Source organism: Condylura cristata, unplaced genomic scaffold (genome assembly GCF_000260355.1).
Source record: "Condylura cristata isolate star-nosed mole 26May11 unplaced genomic scaffold, ConCri1.0 scaffold00018, whole genome shotgun sequence".
Lineage (NCBI taxonomy): Eukaryota > Metazoa > Chordata > Mammalia > Eulipotyphla > Talpidae > Condylura > Condylura cristata.
This window is the reverse complement of record NW_004567119.1, coordinates 20985349-21008259: the sequence shown is the minus strand read 5'-3', so window position 1 is coordinate 21008259 and position 22911 is coordinate 20985349. Positions and strand designations below refer to the sequence as shown.

The window sequence follows — 22911 nt, the reverse complement described above, 5'->3', positions numbered from 1 at the left end:
ATACCAGAGACATTTTATGGGGGTGGAGTGGGGAATGGGACCAAAAACAGGGGGGTGGGGAGGGAAGTGACAGGATTATGGTGATGGCACAGGGGTGACTTGGTGATGGGAAGCCCGCGGGGATTACAATTGAGAAGGAAAAAAAAATGTACAAAGTGATGTAAAAATAAACTGTTATAAAATAATAATAAAAAAAAAAGCTCTTGGGTGTCCCTGGAAATCTAGTTATTCCTGTCTTCAGACTCACAGAGAAAGCCAGGAAGTTGGGGCGTGACCCCCTGTGCTAGCCCCCTCAGACCACAGGGAGCCAACTGGTAGGGGCCTTGGAAGGGAAGCATCATGGCCTCCTCTGGCCACACGGAGCCAGCCTAGGTGAGAGAGAGTGAGACAACCTAGGTGAAGGAAATTGCAAGCCAGTGGGTAGAGTTGCCTCTGTCTGTCTGAACAGGTCGAGCCCTCCTGGCAAGCCCTGTCCAAGCCCAGCACACTGACCACGCGATGCCTTGGTAAGACAAACTGTTAGGTCCTGACTAAGGGTTGTCTCATACTCTACTGGAGGGAGGAGGGGGGAGCCCACAGTCCCAGCTGGAATGTAGCCCATCTTCACATGCCGGGCCTAGCCCAATCCAGACCACCTAGGAGACTGCTCCCCTCCCCACCTCACGCGCCACTCATCTTCCTAGATTCTCCAAGAACACTGGGATGGCCAGTGTTCAACTCCTCAGTCTTTCCTAGAAAAGTGCTCCTGAATTTTTTGCCTACTTAGTGGCGTCTCCTCCTACCCCTTACTCTGGGGGATTATAAAATATTAGACCCAGATGCGTCTCTCTTTCTTTCAAAAATAACTTCTAAGAGTTCTTTTCTTGTTGCAGAAGTTATACAAGCTGGTGATAAAAATCTGGAAACAAATAAAAGGAAGAAAAGAGTTTGCCATCTTGCTGAGAGGTAACCACCATCTGCACTGAGGTGCACATCTTCCAGTCTTATCTCCTGTACATATTTCCTTTTACAAGTTGGAACTATTTTCTCTATGCTGCTTTGTAAATTACTTTTCACCTTTAACAGTATGATGCAAATCTTTTGCAAGATTTTATTACCCTTTATTCAATCCTATGTTTTCACTTTAAGATTGAATCATCTCAACTGCTAAGTTTTTTACTTAGTTGAAAAGAACATTGTTGAAAAGAATATCCCTGTAAACATTGTTGAAAAGAATATCCTTGTAGCTGAAACTTTTCACAGCCTTGGGATGAATTCCCAAAAGTACAATTGCTGGGTCTCCGAGTATGTAAAAAGTCAACACTTTTGCAAATCTACTACAGCTCCCCAGGAAGTGTCAATTTACAGGCCAGCCAGCCAGATGTAGGATTCCCCACAGCCTCGAAAATTCTAACTATGGCCTTCTTTTCAAACTTTTCTCCATCTGATAAGCAAAGGGGTGTTTTGTCTAAACTGGTGTTTCTCCCATTACTACTGAGGTTGGATATCCATGCTCACTGGCTACCAGTATTTTTGTTGGAGATATTCTCTTCCTGTTTTTAACAAGTGTTTGTCTCTCTCTTATTGCTTTGTAAAACTTGATTTTTCACTGGCATCCTTCCAGCCCACAGGAGGGGAAAAACTGTCAGTTAGAAAAGCCTATGTCCAAAGCAGGGCTCGGGGATGGACAACACCCTGAGATCACCCCCTGCCATCCCTCTTCACAGGGTGCTTCAGTCTGGCACCCTCCTCAGAACAGAGCCTTGCCGGTACTGCTCAAGTGCCCTTAAGGTCCTGCGCTTCAGCTGTGGGTCAGGCCCCCGCTGGAGCGCCATTCCTGGCCCACACAGGCCCCAGGCCAGTGGGCGGCACCTGTGAGCTCAAGGGGACACGGGCATGCATGCTTCTGGTTGGCCAGAGACCAGCATGTCCCAGCCTGGCCACAGCCCTGTTAGAGCCACTCAGCAGGCCCAGCTGCCTCCTGCTGGCCTCCCCACGAACCAGCTCCAGTCAGGATGTGGCCTCCCAGGCCTTGCCAGTTTCCATGGGTGTAGATGTCCCCTCTCTGCTCTCATTATTCTGATGGAGGCAATGCCTTTGGTGAAGGGGGGAGTGGTGGGGGTGGCGGTTCAAATAAGCCCTGGGTCTAACACAGTGCCTGGCATTTGCTGGGTGTTTCATACAAACGGGTTGGATGATGACAGGGTAGGGAGAGCTCCCAGTAGACCCCTCCTCATTCCTGTGGGGGGAGGGGAGGCGCAGAGGGAACCCAGCAAACCAAGCCCTGTGGATAAGGTGATGGATAAGAGCTACAATTTTGCTTATAAACAAGGCGCTGGGGCAGAGAACCAGGCAGAAGTTTGAAAGTTTGGCACATGGGTGGGTTTTATTACACCTAGAAAATATTTTGTATGTAGAATTGACACTGGATTCTGACGTGTGATAAAATGTATTCAGCTAATGAAAAGCAGTGGCAAAACAGAAGAGAAATCCGATTGCTTCTTTCTTTTTCCTGGGGCGGGAGCCCCATCTTGACCCCCTTTCCCTTCCGCAGCTGCAGCTCATTCTATGGAGACATAGCTTTGCTCTTTCTTGAGTGCCTTGTGTGAATTCTTAACGAAAACTCAGATGGGAGAGTGATAGACTTGTATTCAAACCTCAATGAGAAAGACACTCTCCCCTCTCTGCTTCGTGCCCTGTCTACAAATAAAGTCTCATTTAATACACAAGGTTCTTCCAGAAAGGACCCTTAGGATATATGGAAGAAGCCTTCTTTTTTTGTTTTTTTTTTGTTTTCATGAAACAATTGACTTACTTTGATAACGTGTGAACTTATCCTCCTGGAGTAGGAGCTCAATGAAGGTAAAAAGAGAGCAGAAAAACAGGCCCTTCATTTCTGTCCCACAAGAGTGGAGAGGCCCCCTGCCTGTGGTCCAACTCCTTAGTCCGTTCACGGAGTCATTAGAAACTGCTATGTAGACAAAAAGCAGTATCATGACACTTACTAAGTACTTATCTAAGCATGTAGAGGTCATGTAGAACTCGCTGCCATGGGAGAGGCATGAGAAATGGGGCGCTCACATTACTGTGGGTGGTTCCTAGCTCCCCAGCAGACTGTAAATTGTGCCCATGATCCTCACTGCCCTCCTGGGCTGGCCCTGTCTCCATCTAGAAGGGCAGACTTCTCAGATGAGAACTTAATCAGCACTTAAATTCTGTGCTCAGGCTATGGGTCCCTGGCCCTGAGAAGTTTGTGAGCTGGAGCAGAACCAGACAGGACCATCCGGAAGGGGGCGGGTGGTGCCATGGTCACGTGGTAAGAAAGGAGCAATAGGGATGGAGCAAAGCCCAAATCCAGGCCCCTCCCACATCTGCACAGCTATCTGGAGACACTGTGGAAAGAAGATAGTCTTGAGCGGGTTGTGAAGAATTAGGGCAAGGTGGAGATGTCTGGGCAAAAGCAAAAAATGACATTAAAGCATTGGGCGTGGGATCAGCAGTCGGTGCAGGGACAGGAGAGAAGTGATGCTGGGAAGGCGCAGAAGAAGGGCGGTGGCACGCTTCAGAGCAGGAGAGGTGTCCGCCAGCAAGGAGACCACCTTTCACTGTACAGGTGAATGATGGGGACTGAGTGAGAGTTGAGTGAATAGACCGTGGCCAGCAGTTAGTGGCTGGAACTTGTTGGCACCTCCGTGGGACCTGTGGTATGCTGGCTTTCAACTCCACCCCCCACAGGCCGTCTGCTCTTTCTTCATTCTGACTCAGTCAGGTTCCAAGTTCCCGACTGAAGTCAGCTTGCAGGGGACGTGGAAGCATCATACTGGGCCACAGCCCTGTGGGGCAGTGACAGGAACCGAGATGCCCGCTGCTCCTGATCTCCACTCCTCACCTGTGTCATGAGAGGTGGGTGTGGGCAGGAAAGGCAAGAAAACATCAGTTTGTAGGTTCAATTCAACCCACCAGTGATTCCGTCATGACCCAAGAGGCAAGGGGGTGGGCATGGGTTGCAGGCTGGCGCTGGAGAGCGGGTGGCACTACATCTGCTGGGCATTCCCCATTCTGGACTCTGAATGAACTCTTAAGAACCTGCTGGTCCTAATATTGGATGGGTCCAATGACATCCGAAAAAGTCCTTGGTGCGGAGATTGATTTTATAGATTGAACTCAGCCCCCTTTTCTTGCTCTGGTTATTCTTTCTAGGGGCTAATCGTAATTAGCCCAGTGTTGACTTTGTGAAGAGTTCTCTGTAATGCTTCTTCCTTGGAACTCACCACTGCCAGCCCATACTCTGCTGCTGATGCTGAGTCCCCTGACCATGGCTCTGAACCTGTGTGTGTGTGTGTGTGTGTGTCTGCTCTGCGCTACCTGCATCCAGCTGCTCTGAGCTAATGACTGTCTTATATTTGATCGGCCTCTTTATGGTACAGTTCTCCCATTTTGGATATAGAGATTTTCTTATCCTCTGCAGTTTTATGTACTTATTCACTCACTGCCCACCTTGTTGTGAGAGGGTGACCTCTGCTCAGACCCAGCAACCTTGACGCTATGTGGGCTGGTGTTGAAGGTGGGATTCTACCAAGAGAAAGTTGGATATTCTACATCCTTTATTTGCACAAATTTTTTGAAATCTGGTGTGTACGTCACACTCAGCTGATCTTAGCTTGAAACAACACATTTCAAGGACTTATTGGCTCCACCTGATCAAAACAACTTCAGGAAAGAGAGCCAATCTCTGTATCTCTGAGGAAAAACCAGGGGGCAGAAAGTCTACCTGATTTTCTACATTCATGTAGCTAAAAGTGATCAAGCTGGGATTTTTTTTTAAAGATTTATTTATTTATGCATACAGAACTGGGGTATAGGCCAGAGGTGCAGGGGTGGTAAGAAGATTCACCAGAGACAGAGTGGGGAGCAGAACAGACAGACTGACAATATACACTGCTGAGGGGAGCAGCAGGCGGGTCAGGAGAGGTCTGCTGCACCATGTGGGTCACCTCCCTGGCCGGGGATCGAACTCATGCTGAAGTGGCCTCAGCCTCTTAGTGCTGTGCTTTTAACCCACTGCAATGTCGTTTGAGAAGTCTGCTTTGCGTTAAAGGATGAGATTCATAAGAAATGTACTAAGGCTAAATAGTTTAAAAGAAAGTTGCATTTTGATTTGGATAAAAAGAAAGAGAACTAAACAGAAGTGCAGTATGTCTCTTGACCTCTCTGGTGCTCAATCATAAACACTTTCATTTCTACCCTCTGGACACCAGATGATATCTGGGTTGATAGAAGGCACTGTCTCCTGTTTATTCTCTTCCAGAAGTTTTTATTTATTTATTTATTAAAGAGTCATTTATTTATGCATATAAGAACTGAGGTACAGGCTAGAGGTGCAGGGTCAGGGAGGTGAGAGGACTCACCAGAGGCAGAGTTGGGAACAGAACAGGTGGATTGATTGTAATACACCGCTGAGGGGAGTAGCAGGTGAGGCAGGAGAGGTCTGTCGCACCATGGGGATTGAATTCCCAGGCTGGGGTTTGAACTCGTGCTGCAGTGGCTGGCTGCAGAGAGCGTCACAGTGCTGTGCTTTAACCCCTTTCACCCGTGGGGAGGGTCCAGAGGTTTTTATTTTGTTAACAAAACCAAAGAGCCTGATGAAACACCCATCTGATGGGAGAGTTTTCAGACAATGGGAAGATCCGTTCTCAGCATTCACCTTTGAAGACCTCCGAGGTCACCAACCGCCTAAGAAGCGTCTGTCAGTGAGTATGTATCAGCAGTCACGATGGAAATTCCAAGAGCATCCTCTACCCTGAAGGGAAGCCAACTGGGTCAGCAAAACATTCACACAAACCAAACCAAGCTCAGGTTTCACCAGCCTCTGCAGGCACGCAGAGGAAAGTTCCATGAGAAAGAGGTCCACCTTGGAGAGCTTCCTGTTAAAACCTCGTCTGAGTGAGGTCTAAGAGCCACCATAGCAGATGGTCTTAATTATTCACACGGTTTGGCTCTGGAGTGGGTCATCATCAGAGGGCTCACACAAGGTGGCCAAGCGGCGCAGACCTTGATTGAGTGAGTAAGAGCAGTGTGTGCCGAAGGAAGGAACGCTGGCTATGACTGGAGCTTATCAGAAAGTGGCAAGTTATCTCCGCCCAGGTTTTCTCACTGGCTAAGCAGTTGAGAACATTCTTATATTCAACTCAACCCATTCAAGGTACAATGTTCCACAGTTGACACTAGTATCAGCTTTGTGGATAAGAGGCATTGTGCCTCCAGGGGGTGTTTGGGACAGAAGGAGGAGAAGATTCCTTCACATCACAGGGACTCAAGCCCCAAGCATTCTCGTCAAAGTGCAGCAGGATTCAGTTCAGCTTCCCACAGGGCCTTGAGCACCCTGCATGCAGGGACTGGTGAGACAGCCTGCACACTTCTTCCTTAAAGAATGGAGGGAAGCATTGCTGGCTCCCTATTAGCAGCAAGGACTGCTAGTCTTCTAGAACTCCTGGTTCAAACCCTTTTCTACCACTTATTAGCCTAATGACTCAGGTCCATTCGGATTTTCAAACAGGACTTTATAAAAGGAAAAGGAGAAATGCCAGCCCTAGAGTTTCAGGGTCCTTTTGGTAGGCTGTTTAGACCGCTGAATGATTCTGCCTAAGAAGGAAGGAGAAAGACCTACTCCAAACTCATCTTTGAGTATCAAGATTACCTTGGTGCTACTCAAATGTTTTTCTTCTCCCACAACAGTCCTTTACTGTCACTTCATCACGAGCCGGGTAGAGCATGCCTGCCTGCTCTATTTCCCGAAGTGCCTCCTAGTGTATTCAGAAACAACATGACAAAACGTGGCTTCTCGCCACTGTCACCCAGTCAAAACTGTCCAGCGTGTCCAACTGAGTCCATGTCCATGGCATGGTTTCCGCACAGATAAGCCAGGGAAACACACTGGAAAGATCATACACTTGTGCTCAGTGTTCTTAGCAAAAAGCCCCGCTCCACGCCCATTACTAACATCCTCCTCCAGCTTGACTTTCTGGGGCACACGAACCTCAACACTCATGGGGATCCAGCATTGCGTGATGGTTCTGCTGCTTCTGTAGGGAGAGCGTTCACTCCCCACCACACCTGTGCCACATCTGTGCTCTTATCTCCCAGTAACCTCCCACCTGTGCAGTGGAAAGCAATGAAAAAACCACGGCCAGCTAGGAGCAGTGGGCCTCAGTGCCACGGACACTCACTCACTGTGGCTGAACAGCGGGGCTCAGAGTTCAGCTGAATTCTTTCCCTGACAGAACACTCTGCTTGCCATCTTCGTCAGATGTCAGCATTCAGATCGGGGGTCGGGGGGTTGTGGGGGGCTGTCTCCGCCATCGGACTCTCCCAGCCTGGGATTCCTGCTTGACCAGCAGAAGTGATGAATGGCCCTTATTCACGGTCCCTGAGCGTGTGGCAAAGAGGCTACCCCAGGCGTGGTCCCCATGCTGCTCCCACCCCACAGGGAACACATTCCTTTGTGGAGGGAGGCTGTCCTGGGTGAATGGAGCGTGCTCAGAGAATGAGGGAAGCAGGCAGGACACAAGGGGCCCTTCTGAACCACCTCAGACAAGAATGCAGACTTTGACACTAGGCTGGGCCAGGGCTGGTCTTTCTGGCCCATGGCCAAAGATTCCACCTCAGTCCCTTCTATTTCTGGCCACCGGGCTGGAATGTTCAGGGCTCAGTGAGGTGGTGAGGAGGTAGGCATAGAAAGCAGATTTTTTTTTCAGCTTTCAGAAAGAGGTCTTTGTCAGGCCTAGTTTGTTGTGACCAATCAGGGTTCCCCACAGTACACCTCCGGCTAAGGGTGGATTCTCATTTTGACCGGACTGTTTCCTGGGGAGGTTGAAAGTTTCAGTTCAAAAACTGAAATGGGCCTACTGGGATGGCCCCAGATTAGATCAGAAAAGTGAAAGCCAGAAAGATTGTGTCTGTAAGACACATCTTATCTCTACAGCAGGTGAGGGTTGGGGAGGGGGCGTGGAGATGACACAAGGATGCCTGAGGTTCAAGTTAGCTGACACCCAACTCCTTAAGACAAACAAGGCAACATGATTTTACAGCAAGATAACATATACTAGTTGAAAGAGCCTGGTATCACCTGCGGGAGTGGTCTCAGGTTCAAATCTGACCCCTGCCAATGGAGAAGGGTCTCACAGCTACTGAAGTAATATCAAGTGCCCAGCACAGTGAGCAGCTCCCAGAGGTCAAATGGCAACTATGGCAATCCTAAAGCTGAGAGCAACTGAGAAAAACTCCAGCCGTTACCTCCTAAGGGCCACTCTTACACATCGCTTGGCTCACGGGCTCTGCCCCCAGCTCCTCCCACACCCATCCTCTCAGACATGCTGTTTCCTTCATCTGACAACCAGTAGCCAAACAGGTCGACATTTCCATGCCACGCTGAAGGAGATAAAAATCCATAAAAAGCAGATGGGGGAAGAGAACAGAAACCAGGTCCCGTCCAGAAAGTGCTCCAACTGCTGTTAGCACGTTGGCTCCAGGGGGAGAGGTGGAGTTCGGGAGGGGCCTCACTGGCAGGGGAGCTGCTGAGAGTTGGTCCAGGCACAGACTCAAGGTAGGGTGGGGCTCAGGGGCGCAGACAGTTGGGGGTATAGGGCACTAGGTGGAAGGTGGAGGGAGCCCTGGGTGGGAGGGCATGTACAACCAGTTTTTCTAAGAGATGCTCCCTCAAAAGTGGTCAGGGAAGCACCTCCTGAGCTCACTTCCTAAGTGACGTCCTCTCCAGGCCTCCTCATTTAGTGTCCCTATTGCCTAGGTACAGCAGAACTTGCACTTGACTTTATGTACACTGTCTGTCTCTCCAGAAGCTTCTAGACCAAGTTCTCGTTCAAGTTATGCAACCTGCACTAACAGTCAGTTCTTCAGACCTGAGCTCCTCAAAAGAGAATGAAACCTAGAAGTCCCAGCAAAGGAAGGAGCAGCTGGTACACAGACCAGTCACATCTTTGTATTGTCAAGAAATTTCTGGCTACATGGGGTGAGGGCGGGATGGGGGTGGGGCAGAAGTGCTGTTCTGAAGTTCATTAAGAGCCTGTGATCTGGGATTCTGTCCATGAAAGCATTGCTTCTTCCAGAAACCCAGTGAGTAATAGCAGCAGGCACCAACCGCCACATCACCAGTGCTGGCCAGGCTCAGCTGCACGATGCCAGCTGGTACGAAGTCAATAGTGAGCATTCCTGTAGATGATGCCATCCACAGAGCGGTGGCCCAGATAGAGACCCACAAGTTCTTGCTCTTACTGCCGGGGATAGACTTTCACAGCTGCCTATTGTGCTGATCACAAGTCTTCTCTGGGCTTCCTTTTGAGAATGATTCCAGTACTCTTCATGCATCTCTGAACATGGCATGGCTCCCACTGGCAGCTACAGAATGCCTCCCTCCACTCTCCTTGGCATGACCACATGAACTTCAACCCACAGCCTTGAGCTCTAGCCAGAATGGTATGAGTGTGTGTGTGTGTGTGTGTGTGTGTGTGTGTGTGTGTGTGGTCCCCTGGGAGACACCTGCCACCACATTTTCCTGCTTTTGGATATATTGTTCCCTTTTTGGGGACATCATATATTCACCTCCTGAACATCCATTTTTAAAAGTCAACCCAATGTGCATATAAAGACCTTAAGGAATCTACCAAAAGACGTATTAGAGCAGATAAAAAAGTCCAGCAAGATTATAGGATCTAAGATCAAGATTACAAAATTACCTGCTTCTATACATTTTCAAAGAATAATCCAAAACTGAAATCAAGAAAATAACTCTATAATAGCATCAAAAAGAATAAAATACATAGGAGTGATTTTAACAAAAGACATGAAAAAAATGTGTACTCAGATAACTACAAAACTGCTGAAACTAAAAGATCTAAAAGATAGCAAAAGATGGTATGTTTATGGGTTAGAAGACTTGCCAGTGTGAAGATTAGAATACAGATTCTTACACTGATTCATCACAACCCCTATCAGAGTCTCCACTGACTTTTTTGTGGGAATTGGTGAGCTGACTCTAAAGTTTGCACTGGAATTATAAGGGACTCAGAAGAGTCAAGACAATTCCAATGAAGAAGAAAAAGTAGAGGACCCACACTTGCTGAATTAAAAGATCCTATACAAATAATCCTGCAGCTCTCCTGTCTGTAGATTGTGTTTTCCAAACCACCTCATGGTAAAGAAAATCAACACCCAATTGGAAGTTCAGGAGGTTTGAGTGAAGCATCAGTATGTATCTATGTATCAGCAGTATCTATGGTTTTGCCTTTAAATTCCTGCACTCTGGGTAGTGGCCTGTTCTTGATCTAGGTAGTAGTTAGAAAAGCATGTTCATTGTGTAATGCACATCCAGAAGAGTTATTTGTACATTATGTCCATACTGGAATTACTTTCAATAAGCAACGGGTAACAGCAAATCATGCATCCATCAGTGAATGAATATTATAAAGAAAATGTGGTCTAGTTGTGGGGGAGTATTACTCAGCCCAGAAAAGGAAGGAAATGCTAATACATACGATAGCCTTGGGGAAACTTGAGAACAGTACATTAAATGAAATAAACTAGTCATGAAAGGACAAATGCTGTATGATTCCAGTCATATGATGTACTTTAGCACAGTCAGATTAACAGACACAGAAAGTAGAATGGTGATGCCTGGAACTGGAAGGGAGATGGAGGATATTTAACAGGGATAGAGTGTCAAATTAGGAAGATGAAAAAGTTTTAGGGGTGGGTGGTGGTGACGGCTGCCAACAATGTGAATGTACTTAATGCTACTGAACTGTACACTGAAAATAGTTAAAATGTTGAATTTTTGTTATATGTATTTTACCACAATAAAAATAAAGTTTGTCCAGGTAGTGCTTGGACAAACTTTTACCTACAAACATTGTTCCCAGCAGCAAAAAATTTATTTTAAAATTGTACTTCACTTAATTCTATATTTATACGTGTTTTAGGAAGCTACTAAGGAAAACCTTTCTTGCTAGGTCTGTTAGTCCTGTAGGCCTTCTGGAAAGCTGTGTTTATCTCAGTGTTTGGAAACCAAGACAAGGAGGAGGGTGAGGGAGGTTCATGGATCCAAATTCAAGAAGTGCCATATAAACAAAACACAGAAATTGGTTGGTTGCAAGTTATCGACGTAAGCGATGTTATAATGCATGTGCTGTTTAGGCAAATGACACTTGTTTTAGAAGACACTCTTAGCATTATGTTGGCGACGTGTCAAGGAAGCCACAGGGGCTGTGGCCACAGATGTCTCAGGCTACTGTGTCTGCTGAGCTGACAGATTCTAACAGTAAAAAATGAAAAAGTAAACATATCACCGATGTAACTCTGTGATACAATTTTAAAGGTATTCCAAACAATGGTACCAAAGAGCCTAGGACAAGAACTCACTGTGATCTCATCATACCCTTATCTGCCAGCTTTATTCTTGCTTTTCACTGGTATTTGCCACATACAACCTGTATGGCGAGCTTCATTGTTTCTGTCAAGGGAAGTGCAAGAGTTTTCTAGACCTGGACAGCTCTCTTATCTAAATTGTCACTGGCAGATGTGATCACCCTCATACAAGTGGCTGTTCTGATAGGGTGGCCAGGCTGTCTACAGACCCTGGTAGGGGGGCGGGGGGTGGGGAAGGGGGACAGAGGAGGTGAAGGTCTCTGCTGTCCCTACCAAGGGTGTGTCAGCACCACAGCAGGAGAGCAGTTGTGGGATGAGGCCAAGAAGACCTGAAACTTCCACTTAGACCCACTACAGACTTTGAGGATGAGCAGGGCACTACCACAGTGGCATCTCTGTGAGAACTGCCCACCTCTCCTCTCTCTGGCCCACCATTCCTAGTCCTGGGTCTGGTAGCTGAGGTGTCTTGTGGGACACAGTCTTGAGACTGACCCTGCGAACCCTTGTAGAACCAGAGGGAAATGAACCAGAGTCATTTCACATTGTCCTTCCCAGCCCAGGGATCTGGCACCTCCCGACCTTCCCCAAGCTGTAAGAACTGCAGCTGCTGACGTGGAATCACCTAGAAATTCTACCTTCATGGAGACAGCCTGCTAGCCAGGAGGGAAAGTGTGGCTACCAGAAGATAGTGAGAAGAGAGTGTGATTTTGGTCTAATGCTTTGCGCCTTTTGAATTTCTAAGATTGATTAATGGGGCTGCTGCTGTTTCTTTGTCCCTAGTAGGCAGATGCATGGAGGATTAATCCTTGTCTATTTCGGAGAAGTGAAACTAAGTGTGACAATCTAGGAATCCAGCCATAGAGTCCTTTTCCCCACATAGCCAACCAAGGAAGAATTCTGACATGTCTCATTAATAAAATGTAAGGATGATTTCTTTAGCACCCCATTTCAAATCAATGAAACACAAGTAATGGAAACACTGAAAGCATAAAGTTTTGATGTCCTATATCCTCATGAAAGGCAGGACAAACTAAGTTATCCATAAACAAAGGATCTCCGAGGGAATCCTTTTCTCTATCATAGAATTTATGAGCAGCCAGATGCTATGTTCTTTGGCGACTGTTCTTCATGGGGCTTCCTTCAGGGGGCTTTGTCTCCTCCAGGAATTCTAAATATTTCACTCATCCTACTTTGAGACCTAGGGGAAAGAGAATGTTGGAGGACACTGCTTCCTAGTTCATTCTGGATTATCTCACTAAGCACGATCTTTCCCAGCTCTTTCCAAGTTGCTGCAAAAGACATGTGTTTCTTTTTCTTTTTTTTTGGTTGATGAGTAATATTCCATTGTGTATATGTACCAATGTTTTTAATCCAGTCATCCACTTTGGGCATTTGGGTTGCTTCCATGTTTTTCCAATTGTAAATAAAGCAGCAATAAACATGGGGGTGCAGGTATCTTTTTGAATCAGTGTTTTTGTGTCTTTTGGATAGATGCCTAGGAGTGGGATTGCTGGATCATAGGGAGCTGCTTCCTAGTTCAAAGAAGGCTGTCTACCTGGAAGGTAAGCTACTGTCATACAGCTTTATAATAAGTTCGGAAATAAACCGAGGCTTCCTGATTTTGCAGCTGATTTATCTCCAGAGCCAAATGGGCAATCATTAAATAGTTACACAAGAATGTTTGATAGCAGGTGTAGAGGAAGTGATAAGCTTTCAGGATGAAGCCAGAGCCAAGATGAATTCTGTGGAGAAGAGCCGACTGCTCTGAGCAGCTAAGAAGCAGAAGCCCTGCTGCCCAGGAGGCTCTGGGTCAGTCCTGGTTCTGCCAGTTGCCAGCGATGCCGCCTGGACAGTTTACCTGTTTTGCCCGTTTACAATGAATTCAGTAATACACACTCCACTCTGTAGTGTGATGATATAAGAAACAAATGCCATAGTGGACAGAAGAATGATTTGAAAGCAATACCATATGATGCGATGATGCAAATATAAAATATCAAAATAAACAGATTCCAGGTCACCTGTAGAAGGTATTTGGGGAAAACTGGTTAAAAAAATTGAATATGATTAAGTATTTGCGCATACCATAGAATTATCTTTAATTTTCTCAGGTGTAAAATAAAATCCTCTAATTTTAGAGCTCACAACAGAATACCTAGGAGTGAAATGATTTACTGTCCAGGATTTTCTTTAAAATGCTTCAATGAAAAAAGGAAAAAGAGAAGAGTTTGGCAAAAGGTTAGTAACCACTGCAGTTGGGTGAGAAGTATGTGAGGACGTCCCTTTACTTTTGTGCATACTTGAATTTTGCAGAATAAAAATAATTTTTAAATTATGCAGAGCTGTCCAGGACATTAGAAGCATCACAGATGGTCATTACAGGACAAAGACCATCCCACCTGGTCCCTCCACCCAGTCATCCAGAAGTTGGAGGACAAGCCCTTGAGGCCAGGCCTGAGAGGCCAGGCCAGGAGAGGCCAGTCCAGGAGAGGTCAGGCCAGGAGACAGGTGCAGCAGACAACCCTCACCTACCAGGTGACATCCCAGGCCCCAGTGGGTGCCTGAAACACTAAGAGTACAGAATCCTGTTGTGCATATGTGTGTGTGCATTTACACCTGTACACACATGCATACATATATGATGTACAATATATATGGTGTCTATACATCAGGCTTTCTTGTATGCATATATAACTACAGTTTAATTTCTAAATTAATCGCATGAGAGATTAACAATAATTAAATAGAACATTAATAACACTAATAATATGTATGTGAATGTGGTGTCTCTCTCTCTCAATATTTTGTTTTATATATTTTTTCTCACGCCACAGCTGACTAGTGGCAACTGACATCAGGAAAAAGGAAACAGTGGGTTACTGTAGATGAACAGGATCTCCTGTCTGCAGTGCCTGAAAATGTCAGCCTGTGATGTCAGGCCTGTTTCACATTCAGTTTTGTCACTTAAAACTTTTGACTTTAGACCAAGTCACTTTAACACCAAGTCACAAAGGGAGAAACAGATGTGTACATATACACCCCCAGATACGAACCCCTTGCGTTGGTGGGGTGTGTGCGATTGGCCATGGGATTGCATTCTAGGGACAGATGCCATGGAGCAGGAAGGGGGAACTGGACAAAGCTTCGGAAGAGATGAATCATTTAGCTAAGGCAGGCTCCTGGGAGTCAGTCCCCATCTGGGGAACTGACCAGAGAAATGAACACTTTGCTTTTGTCCCCATCTCTGACCATGAAAATCACAATACACCATAAAGAACTAAACAGTTTCCCAAATGGTGACCAGTGGGTTCCTGGGGTTCCAGGAGAGACTGGCAGTGGTTCAGGGGAGGGACTTGGAGTAAAGGATGGGGTCTCCACCCCACACCGACTAATCCAGTAATCTTGAGTTCCTGCCCTTTTCCTCCTCAGCAAAAAGAAATGGCTGGATACTAACATCTCAGTTCTGATTTTAGGGGGCGAAAACTTGGGCCGTGTTTCTGATGTTCATGCAAGTTTTCTGCAGGACAGGACTGGAGCTTTTCTAGCCATAGTAGTAGGTAGGTGCCCTGGTCCTCAAACCCGTCAGTGTCCTGCTGCCACACCCCCGCCCCCCCCCGCAATTATTATTTTTTTTAAAAGTATTTTTTTTAAGATTTATTTATTTATGCATACAGAGCTGGGGTACAGGCCAGAGGCTCGGGGCGGTGAGAGGCTTCACCAGAGACAGAGTGGGGAGCAGAACAGGCAGATCGACGAAGTACACTGCTGAGGGGAGCAGCGGGCGGGTCAGGAGAGGTCTGCTACACCATGTGGGTCACCTCCAGGGCTGATGAACTCAAGTGGAAGTGGCTTTATCTTCTAGTGCTGTTATTTAACCCGCTGCGCCACCAGGGAGAGGGCCCCCTCCCCCACCCCACCCCCCACCCCGGGTATTTTTAAGGTGGATTTGTAGTTGTGAGTGATGGAGAAGGAATCTCTCTCTTTTTTTTTTTTTTTCTAATCGCTCCGTTCCGGCGCTGGGCCAGAGGGCCTTGGGAATTGAATGGAGGCGTTGGGGCGATGCGGGGGCAGAGTCCAGTGGCCAAGGCGCGTGCGTAAAAGTTGCTGTCACGGAGGACAGGGCTATTAGCAGCTCAAAACTAGTCAGCTCTACCCCTTGGGCGGCGGCTTGCACCGGGAACGATCCAGGACCGGCTCCTTTCTACCCCACCGCCTCCCACCGCCTCTGGGTGGTAAGAGCGAGGGAAGTTATGGTCCTAGAGAAGCCGGAACGACTTGGGAGTGAAGGAGTGGACGGCGCCTCTTCACCCACCCGACTCAGGGCGCTCCTGCGCGGGTTGAGTCCTGCAGGCTAGGGGGAAAGCCCAGCTGCAGTCGGTGGGCGCTAGAGCTCCCGGACGCAATCCCATGGGTCCCCATCCTCATCCGATCACAACCCTGCGCAGTGCACATCCCCACAGTTAGAGCCGAGGGGACATCCAACGCACCCCCAGGCCCTGTGCGCTCCACAGCCTCAAAAGCCAGAACTCCCTCCACAAGCCACTGCCCCCACGCCACACCTCCAAGGGGTTAGCGCGCTTCGAGGCTCGCCCAGCACGGTCCTGCTTGGCCGCAGGCGCCCCCAGCCACCGAGGAAACCCGTGCGCGGGCCCCCAGCGCTGTCAGCGGCAGCGCCGCTCCCGGCTCGGGCGAGTGGGGCTGGGCGGGTCCGCGCGGTGGGGAGGGAGGCTGTGCGTGTCCTTGCATCTCTCGAAACAAGAAGCCTCGCTGTGCCCCCCCCGCTGAGGTCCCGGGGACCCCAACCGCAGGCTGAGAGTCTGTCTGCCCCGCGGGGAGTGGACCCCGGGGACCCCGCGACGACGCCCGGTTTTCCCGCGAAACGCGGCGGGGAGGGGAGGCGCCGGGAGGGGCTCTTACTTGGCAGCAGGGGTCCGCAGTGGCTTGGGGGCGCTGGTTTTCCGCGACGGCCGGCCCCTCTCCGCGCGCCTGGCCCGAGTGGAGCCGGCGAGCCCACTTCTCCAGCCGTAGCAGAAAGCGAGCTCCAAGGTTGGGATGCCTCGGCTCAGTCGCTCCTTTACTGTAGTTTCCCCGGTACTTTTAAGGGGAGTCCAACAGCAAACCCCTCCCTGGGCCCACCCCCTTCTCTGCTGGCCGCGGCCGCTGCGGGCCCGCCCCCGGCACCTTTTGTTGTAATTTGAGAGCCTGGGCTCCAGCGCCCGCGGACCCTGCGGGGGCGACAGCTCGCCGGCCGCCGCCCCCACTCCCCCCAACTCCTCTCGCCCAGGTTTCCGGAGTCTGAGACGTTAAGGAGGGGGCTTTTCCTCTGGGGGGTTCCTCTACCCGACCCGCACCCTGAACCCCCACCCCCACCCCTGCCTCGCTCCTAGAATTTAACCCTTCCTTGTCTTTATGCAGAGAACACAGCTTGGCATTCTAGTGCGGGGCATAGTAGACGCTCAATAAAAATGGGAGCGCGAAACAGCTGCAACCATGACTGCCTCTCCCGGTTCCACATCTCTACCTCTCTTCCGGAGAGACAACATTGAGGTAATTATTCGAAGTGATTAAGACAGTGAAAGACAATTGCAGGATGAGTTTTGTCTTTTGCGGAATATAAAGAACCAATGAAAACAAACTGGCACAACAAAAATGACTTTTCAACTCTGGAAACTACAAAGGGGGGGTTGAGGAGGGATGGGTGGGGTGACTGTGTTTGGGCTTGGGCTTGGGCTTGAGTGGGGGGCGAGGGACGCATGGGCACATGTTGAGGTGTGAAGCCTTACCCCCCAAATTATATCATTATGTAAACATGGCAAATCAGTAAAATTTGATTTAAAAAGTTATGAAGAAAACATGGTTACTGTGAAAACAAGCAGCCCATTTGTGGCTGTAGATCACTGCTACAATCTTGGCAAGCTTAAACCTCACTCTTCTCTGTGGGGCCGTTTTCTTCTCTGTAAAGGTAAGACTTTGGGGGTCACTGACCTCTAAGATTCTCCCCCCCCCCCCCCCCCAGGAAGGGCCAGAATGAGCAAGCCCCAGGTGCAGGGGACTAAACAGGACACAGCTAAGGGGAAGGAGCTGTGTTGACATTCTGCACCTGGCTCTGAGTCTTGCTGAGTGGTGATCCTCCTTGCTGGGTGCTCCACACTGCCACCCCCCCCCCCCAAGACAACCCACAGCTCCAGCTGAGGTGGTGGCTCCCAGCTCAGCCTCCATCTCACATCCTTCCTTCCCATCTGCTTGTCAATCCCTTGGCCTCCAGGACATTCCCCCTTGACCTAGGACATTCCCCCTTGGCCTTCTGGACAATCACAAGCCCCAAGTTTAGCAAGTCAACTGACCATCTACTCCAACCCCTGTGAGTGACCAGAGGCAGAAACAAGGTCTTCTGGGGCGCCTCCCTCTTGCCCTTCCCACTGAATCAATGCATCTTGCTGTGGAACTGTCCAGTATCTTGATTGTCATGTCTGTGTGTTCCTGCACGGCTGATACAGTTGTTAGACTTAATACATCCATACAAGTAAAATCGGAAAAATCGGATTAAGACGAGTGCACTATATCAATGTCACAATCCTAGTTGTGATTTTTCCTATAGTTTTGCAAAATGTCATCGCTGGGGAAAATAGAGCAAAGTGCACAGATCTCTCTGTATTTTTTTTTTAACAACTGCATGCAGATCTACAAATAGGTCATTAAAAGTTTCAACAGGGGGTCCTCCCTGGTGGTGCGCAGGTTAAATGCACCACAAAGAAGCTAAAACCACTTCAGCATGAGTTCGACTCCCATCCAGGGAGTGGTGACCCACATGGCGCGGCAGACAGCTCTCCTGGCCACCCACTGCTCCCCTCAGCAGTGTACTTGTCAATGGGCCTGTTCTGCTCCCCACTCTGTCCCTGGTGAAGCCTCTCACCACCCCCTGCACTCTGGCCTGCACCCCAGTTCTGTATGCAAATAAATGAATCTTAAAAACAAAAAAGTTTCGGCCCTCCCTGGTGGCGCAGCGGGTTAAAGCACAGCACAAAGAAGCTTAAGCCACTTCCGCATGAGTTCGATTCCCGCCTGCCCCAGAGGTGACCACATGGCGCGGCAGACCTCTCCCAACCCGCCCGCTGCTCCCCTCAGCAGTGTACTTCGTCGATCTGCCTGTTCTGTTCCCCACTCTGTCTCTGGTGAAGCCTCTCGCCACCCCTGAGCCTCTGGCCTGTACCCCAATTCTGTATGTACAAATAAATAAATCTTTAAAAAAAAAAAAAGTTTCAACAGGGAAAAAGTCTCAAGCCCCATGGGGGCCCCAGGCCTTCATGGTGTACGCTGAAGCCCCAGTACAGCCCCAGGGCCGCAGGGGCACTGCCAGCCGCCCATCTCCCAGCCAAGTCCCCTCCTCTTCCTACTTGCTATTCTCTGCTGGTTCACAGCCCAGGGCCTTTGCACGTGCCACTCACTTGCCTCGCCTGTCTTGCAGGTCTAGTTCTTTGGCATCTCAGTTGGTTGTGGTGTCCACCCCCTCGGCTGTGCCTGGGCACAGTAAAAGGTCAGTGAAGAGCACAAGGGGCGGAGCCTCTCCCCCTCCCTTTCTCTGGTCCCTTTCTAGTCCCACCCTTTCTGCTAAAGCATGAACCCAATAAGGTATAAAATGAAGGAAAGTGAACTTTGTAAACAACGTTTTATCTGCTCATCAAAAAAAAAAAAATAGTACTTGTGAAAAATCCAGAAAATATGAGAAGTATGAAGAATCATGCCCCTCCGGTGTCCTATCGCACGTAAGTAAACACTTAGCATTTTTGCACTATTTCCTCAGGGATTTTTTTAAATCACATTTTATAATTTCAAAAGTATATTTATAGAACGGTATACTTCATTTATAGAGCTATATGATCTCAGGAGTACAGCTTCACAACTCGGCTTGTGCAAGGTTTTACTCACCCACCACCATACGTCTTCAGAGGAGTTTAAAAACCAAGTGGTAGATGGTTTTTGTATCCGGCTGTTTTGTCTTTTTTTTTTTTTTTTAACTATGTTATTTTGAGTGCACTTTTCAATGTACTTTGAAATAGTTTTTTTTTTTTAAGATTTATTTATTTATTCATATGGAAGTGGGGCACAGGCCAGAGATGCGGAGGGTGAGAGGATTCACCAGAAACAGAGCGGGGAGCAGAACAGGCAGATCGACAAAATACACTGCTGAGGGGAGCAGCGGGCGGGTCAAGAGATGTCTGTCACGACATGTGGTCTCCTCCCCGGCAGGCGGGGATCGAACTCATGTGGAAGTGGCTTGAGCTTCTTAGTGCTGTGCTTTGTGGAAGTGGCTTGAGCTTCTGAGTGCTGTGCTTTAACCCGCTGCACCACCAGGGAGGGCCCACTTTGAAATAGTTCTACACGGTCTCAGTATCTCAACCACCCATGTTCTGTGGCTCTATGCCTCTGTTTTAATCATCAGTTTTTTTTTTTTTTTTTACAACTTTTGAATTATAGCATGGCAGTAATCCTGGGGGAAAAGTAATATTTATTGAGCACCTACTATGTGATGGGTACTATATGACTTACTGTTACGGATGAGGAAGCAGAGCCTCAGTGAGGCTAGCTAATTTCCCCAGCGACACAGAGAAGTGGTCATGCTGGGGTAGCTAAAGAGGACCTGACCCCTCCTGCAGGAATGAAATGGCCACACTGGATGCTTAGTAAGTCCTTCTGTGCCTCACCAGATGGACTTTCTCACTCCCAAGAGAAGATGGCCATTTGAGGTTTGCACAGAGTAATTTATTGGTGCAATTTGGTTGAACTGAACTGAAGCCTGGAGAGAACATGTCAGGAAGGCAGGAGACTGCTATAGATGAAACAAGATGACTCTGTTTCCTGTGCATAATTCCCTATGTGCCACCTCCTCTCCAGGATTCAGAGCACATTTCTGCAGTCACACTATAGAGGTTCAAAACCTGACTCTACCATTTGTTGCCTAGAAGATGACTCCTTGCCTCCTTTATAAAAGAACCTCACTAGGAATGTTTCTGGAAAAAAGGCCAAGCGCACACAGGCCCCTGCCATGTGGCATGCGCAGTAAACCTCGTGCTTGGCCTCTGCTCCTGCTGTGTGCATGGCTGCAGGGTGGAGGGCATCGAACAGCTGAGACTGTCTGTGCGCCAGAGCTGCAGACCCCACGCAGCCAGATGGAGGCCAGAAGGCCATGGGAATTGCTTCCGTAGGGGACATTCCCAGGATGTGACGACAGTGTCAAGGGTGTGGACTGTTCTTTCTCTCCTTTTTCTTGGCTCTTGAGCGCGATTGCCAAATCATTTTCCTAACAATCTGAGCACGCCTCGGGAAGCAGAACATCAGTGGAGACCCAGCAATGTCCTGGCTGGTTTTTGTTCCCATGCAGTTCTTCTCAGGTGTCGGGAAACTGATACAAAGCAAATCCACAAATAAAAACGAGGGAAGGTGGGGGCCAGGCAGTGAGCAGCACTATGGAGAAAACTAGGATTGAAGGTGAAGAAGGCTGTGGAGGTATTTCACCCATGGTGGCCTGGAAGCTCCAGACAGACAAGGTTGCATAAGCAGAGGCTTGGAGGAGGAGCCATGAAGGTACTGGGGGTGGGAGACCCCCCTCCCCTCCTCCCAATACACAGTAATTTACTGGTCTCGCTCCTGAGCTGTGGATCACTTTCTTCTTGTGTTATACTAGTTGGCATATTCTGTGCATCTCCTTTGCAGGACTATATTCTAAGTCCTTTATACAGAGAAATCTGGAGTCTGTGAGTTTCAGCTCTGTAGTCACCTTGGAAGCCAACTCTCTGCCCTGATCATGTCACCTGCCACTATGCTATTGAAGTGGAAATATGTCAAGGCCTGTAATCCACCATTCAAGTAGAATTAATCTTAGTGGGTATTAATAAAGATTACTAACAAGAGAGGAGAAACTAGTTCAGATCCATAAAGGTGAAGAAGGGGAGTCAACTTGCTGACTTGTTAATGTAAAAGGGGGACCAACCTACAGCCACTGAACAAAGGCTGGGTCAGCCGGGTGGGAAGGGACTTAGAATGGGTGTCAAGGGGGTGGCGGTGTGCGCCTGGGTGGGTGGATGGGTGGGGCTCGCGGTTAAAGGAGTCAGGTCGGCCACATATTCCAAGGTTCCCGTGTTGGCCAGAGATCTGTCTGTCTACTATCAGTAATTAGGGCTTCTCACTGTCAGGAATCTGTAGTGTTTTAGCACCACCTTTAATGAGTGTGGACACGTTGTGGGGGCGGGGGGGGGGTCAATTCAGATTTCCTCCTAGACGGCAGCGCCGCCTAGTGGATCACGTCTCGCACAGCATCGCCGCTTGCCCTCTTCAGGGTCAAGTGGGGAAACCAACATTTGGAACCATCAAGAAATTTCAGAGAGCGCTTGTGGTTATAGATAATGGACCAGAGGCCGTCTATCAGGCCGCAGCCCTCAGTGGGGAGCAGCATCGCTGAGAGCATTTCCAGACGGAGATCTTTGAACCCCCTGGAGAGCCCCAAATCTGTTCATAACACACAATTGTACACTGCAGGTGTATGTATGCCGGAAGTGGTTAGGAAGCCTCCACCTTTTCTCCAGGAAACAGCTGCTTTTGTATTTTTAGAGTATAATTCATTCATTTAATTTGTTTTCTAGCTCCCCTCCTTATCTCTTACCTTACATTAATGTTAACAGTCTATCTGAGGGTACAAAAGCATTTGTCTCTTGGAGCGCAAAGCTTCTTAGGCTTTCTCTAACAAAGAAAACAGGAAAAGACATCCTTTACTTTCTGCAAAAAAAAAAAGAAAAAGAAAAGAAAAAAAATTCAGTCTTTCAAGGCCATCATCCTAAAATTGATCTGCCATTTCTGTTCTGACTTCGGGCTACTCAGCCCTGGGTAACTTCCAGGCTGGCTCTGTGGGATCTGGGTCAGCCTGAGACCCCAGTGCCCACTGGCCCTTCAGGTGCTTGTGGGAGCCCAGGTGAAAGCTCCCTTTCCTCTCCTGGGGTCATTGCAACAAATCCTGCTGTTAGGAGTTAGTCCCTTTGGATGAACATCAGCAGTGTGGTTGAATCTCAAAAATATTATGTCGATACCATTAAAAAAAAAAAAGAACAAGGAGAAAACCCAGCACAAAAGAGTAACATACTGTATGATTCTGCTCATCTGGAACTCTAGAAAAGCCACCACTAAGCCATAGTGACTGAAAGCAGACCAGTGGTGACCTTGTGACCTGAGTTGGGTGAGGGTTGCTTGGGATGGTTGCCTGGGAGAGGAAGGGAATGTTCTGGGCTGTTGGAAGTAATCTATTTCTTAATTGTGGTGGTGCTTCCATTAGTATCAGCAGTTTCCCAAAATTCACGAGAAACTCACTAAAACGGGTGAGTTTTACCTCTGGAATTTATTTACAGAAGTCATGTATTTGTGAACGTATTTGTGTAAATAATTACAGAGTGAAGTTGATTTAAAACTTAGTTCTTTGCCATCTCCCCACCCTGATTTCCTGTTTTCAAA

General features: G+C 48.3%; 1 protein-coding gene across 1 annotated transcript in view; it reads right to left on the bottom strand.

The window, feature by feature from the left end:
- The window catches only part of LOXL2 (lysyl oxidase-like 2), a 74372-nt gene extending 57875 nt beyond the window's left edge, over positions 1-16497 (bottom strand). The window contains exon 1 of the mRNA XM_004685225.2: positions 16333-16497. The gene's annotated coding sequence lies outside the window, so the exon portion shown is untranslated. The remainder of the gene's footprint in view (positions 1-16332) is intronic.
- Between the last annotated feature and the right edge of the window lie 6414 nt (positions 16498-22911).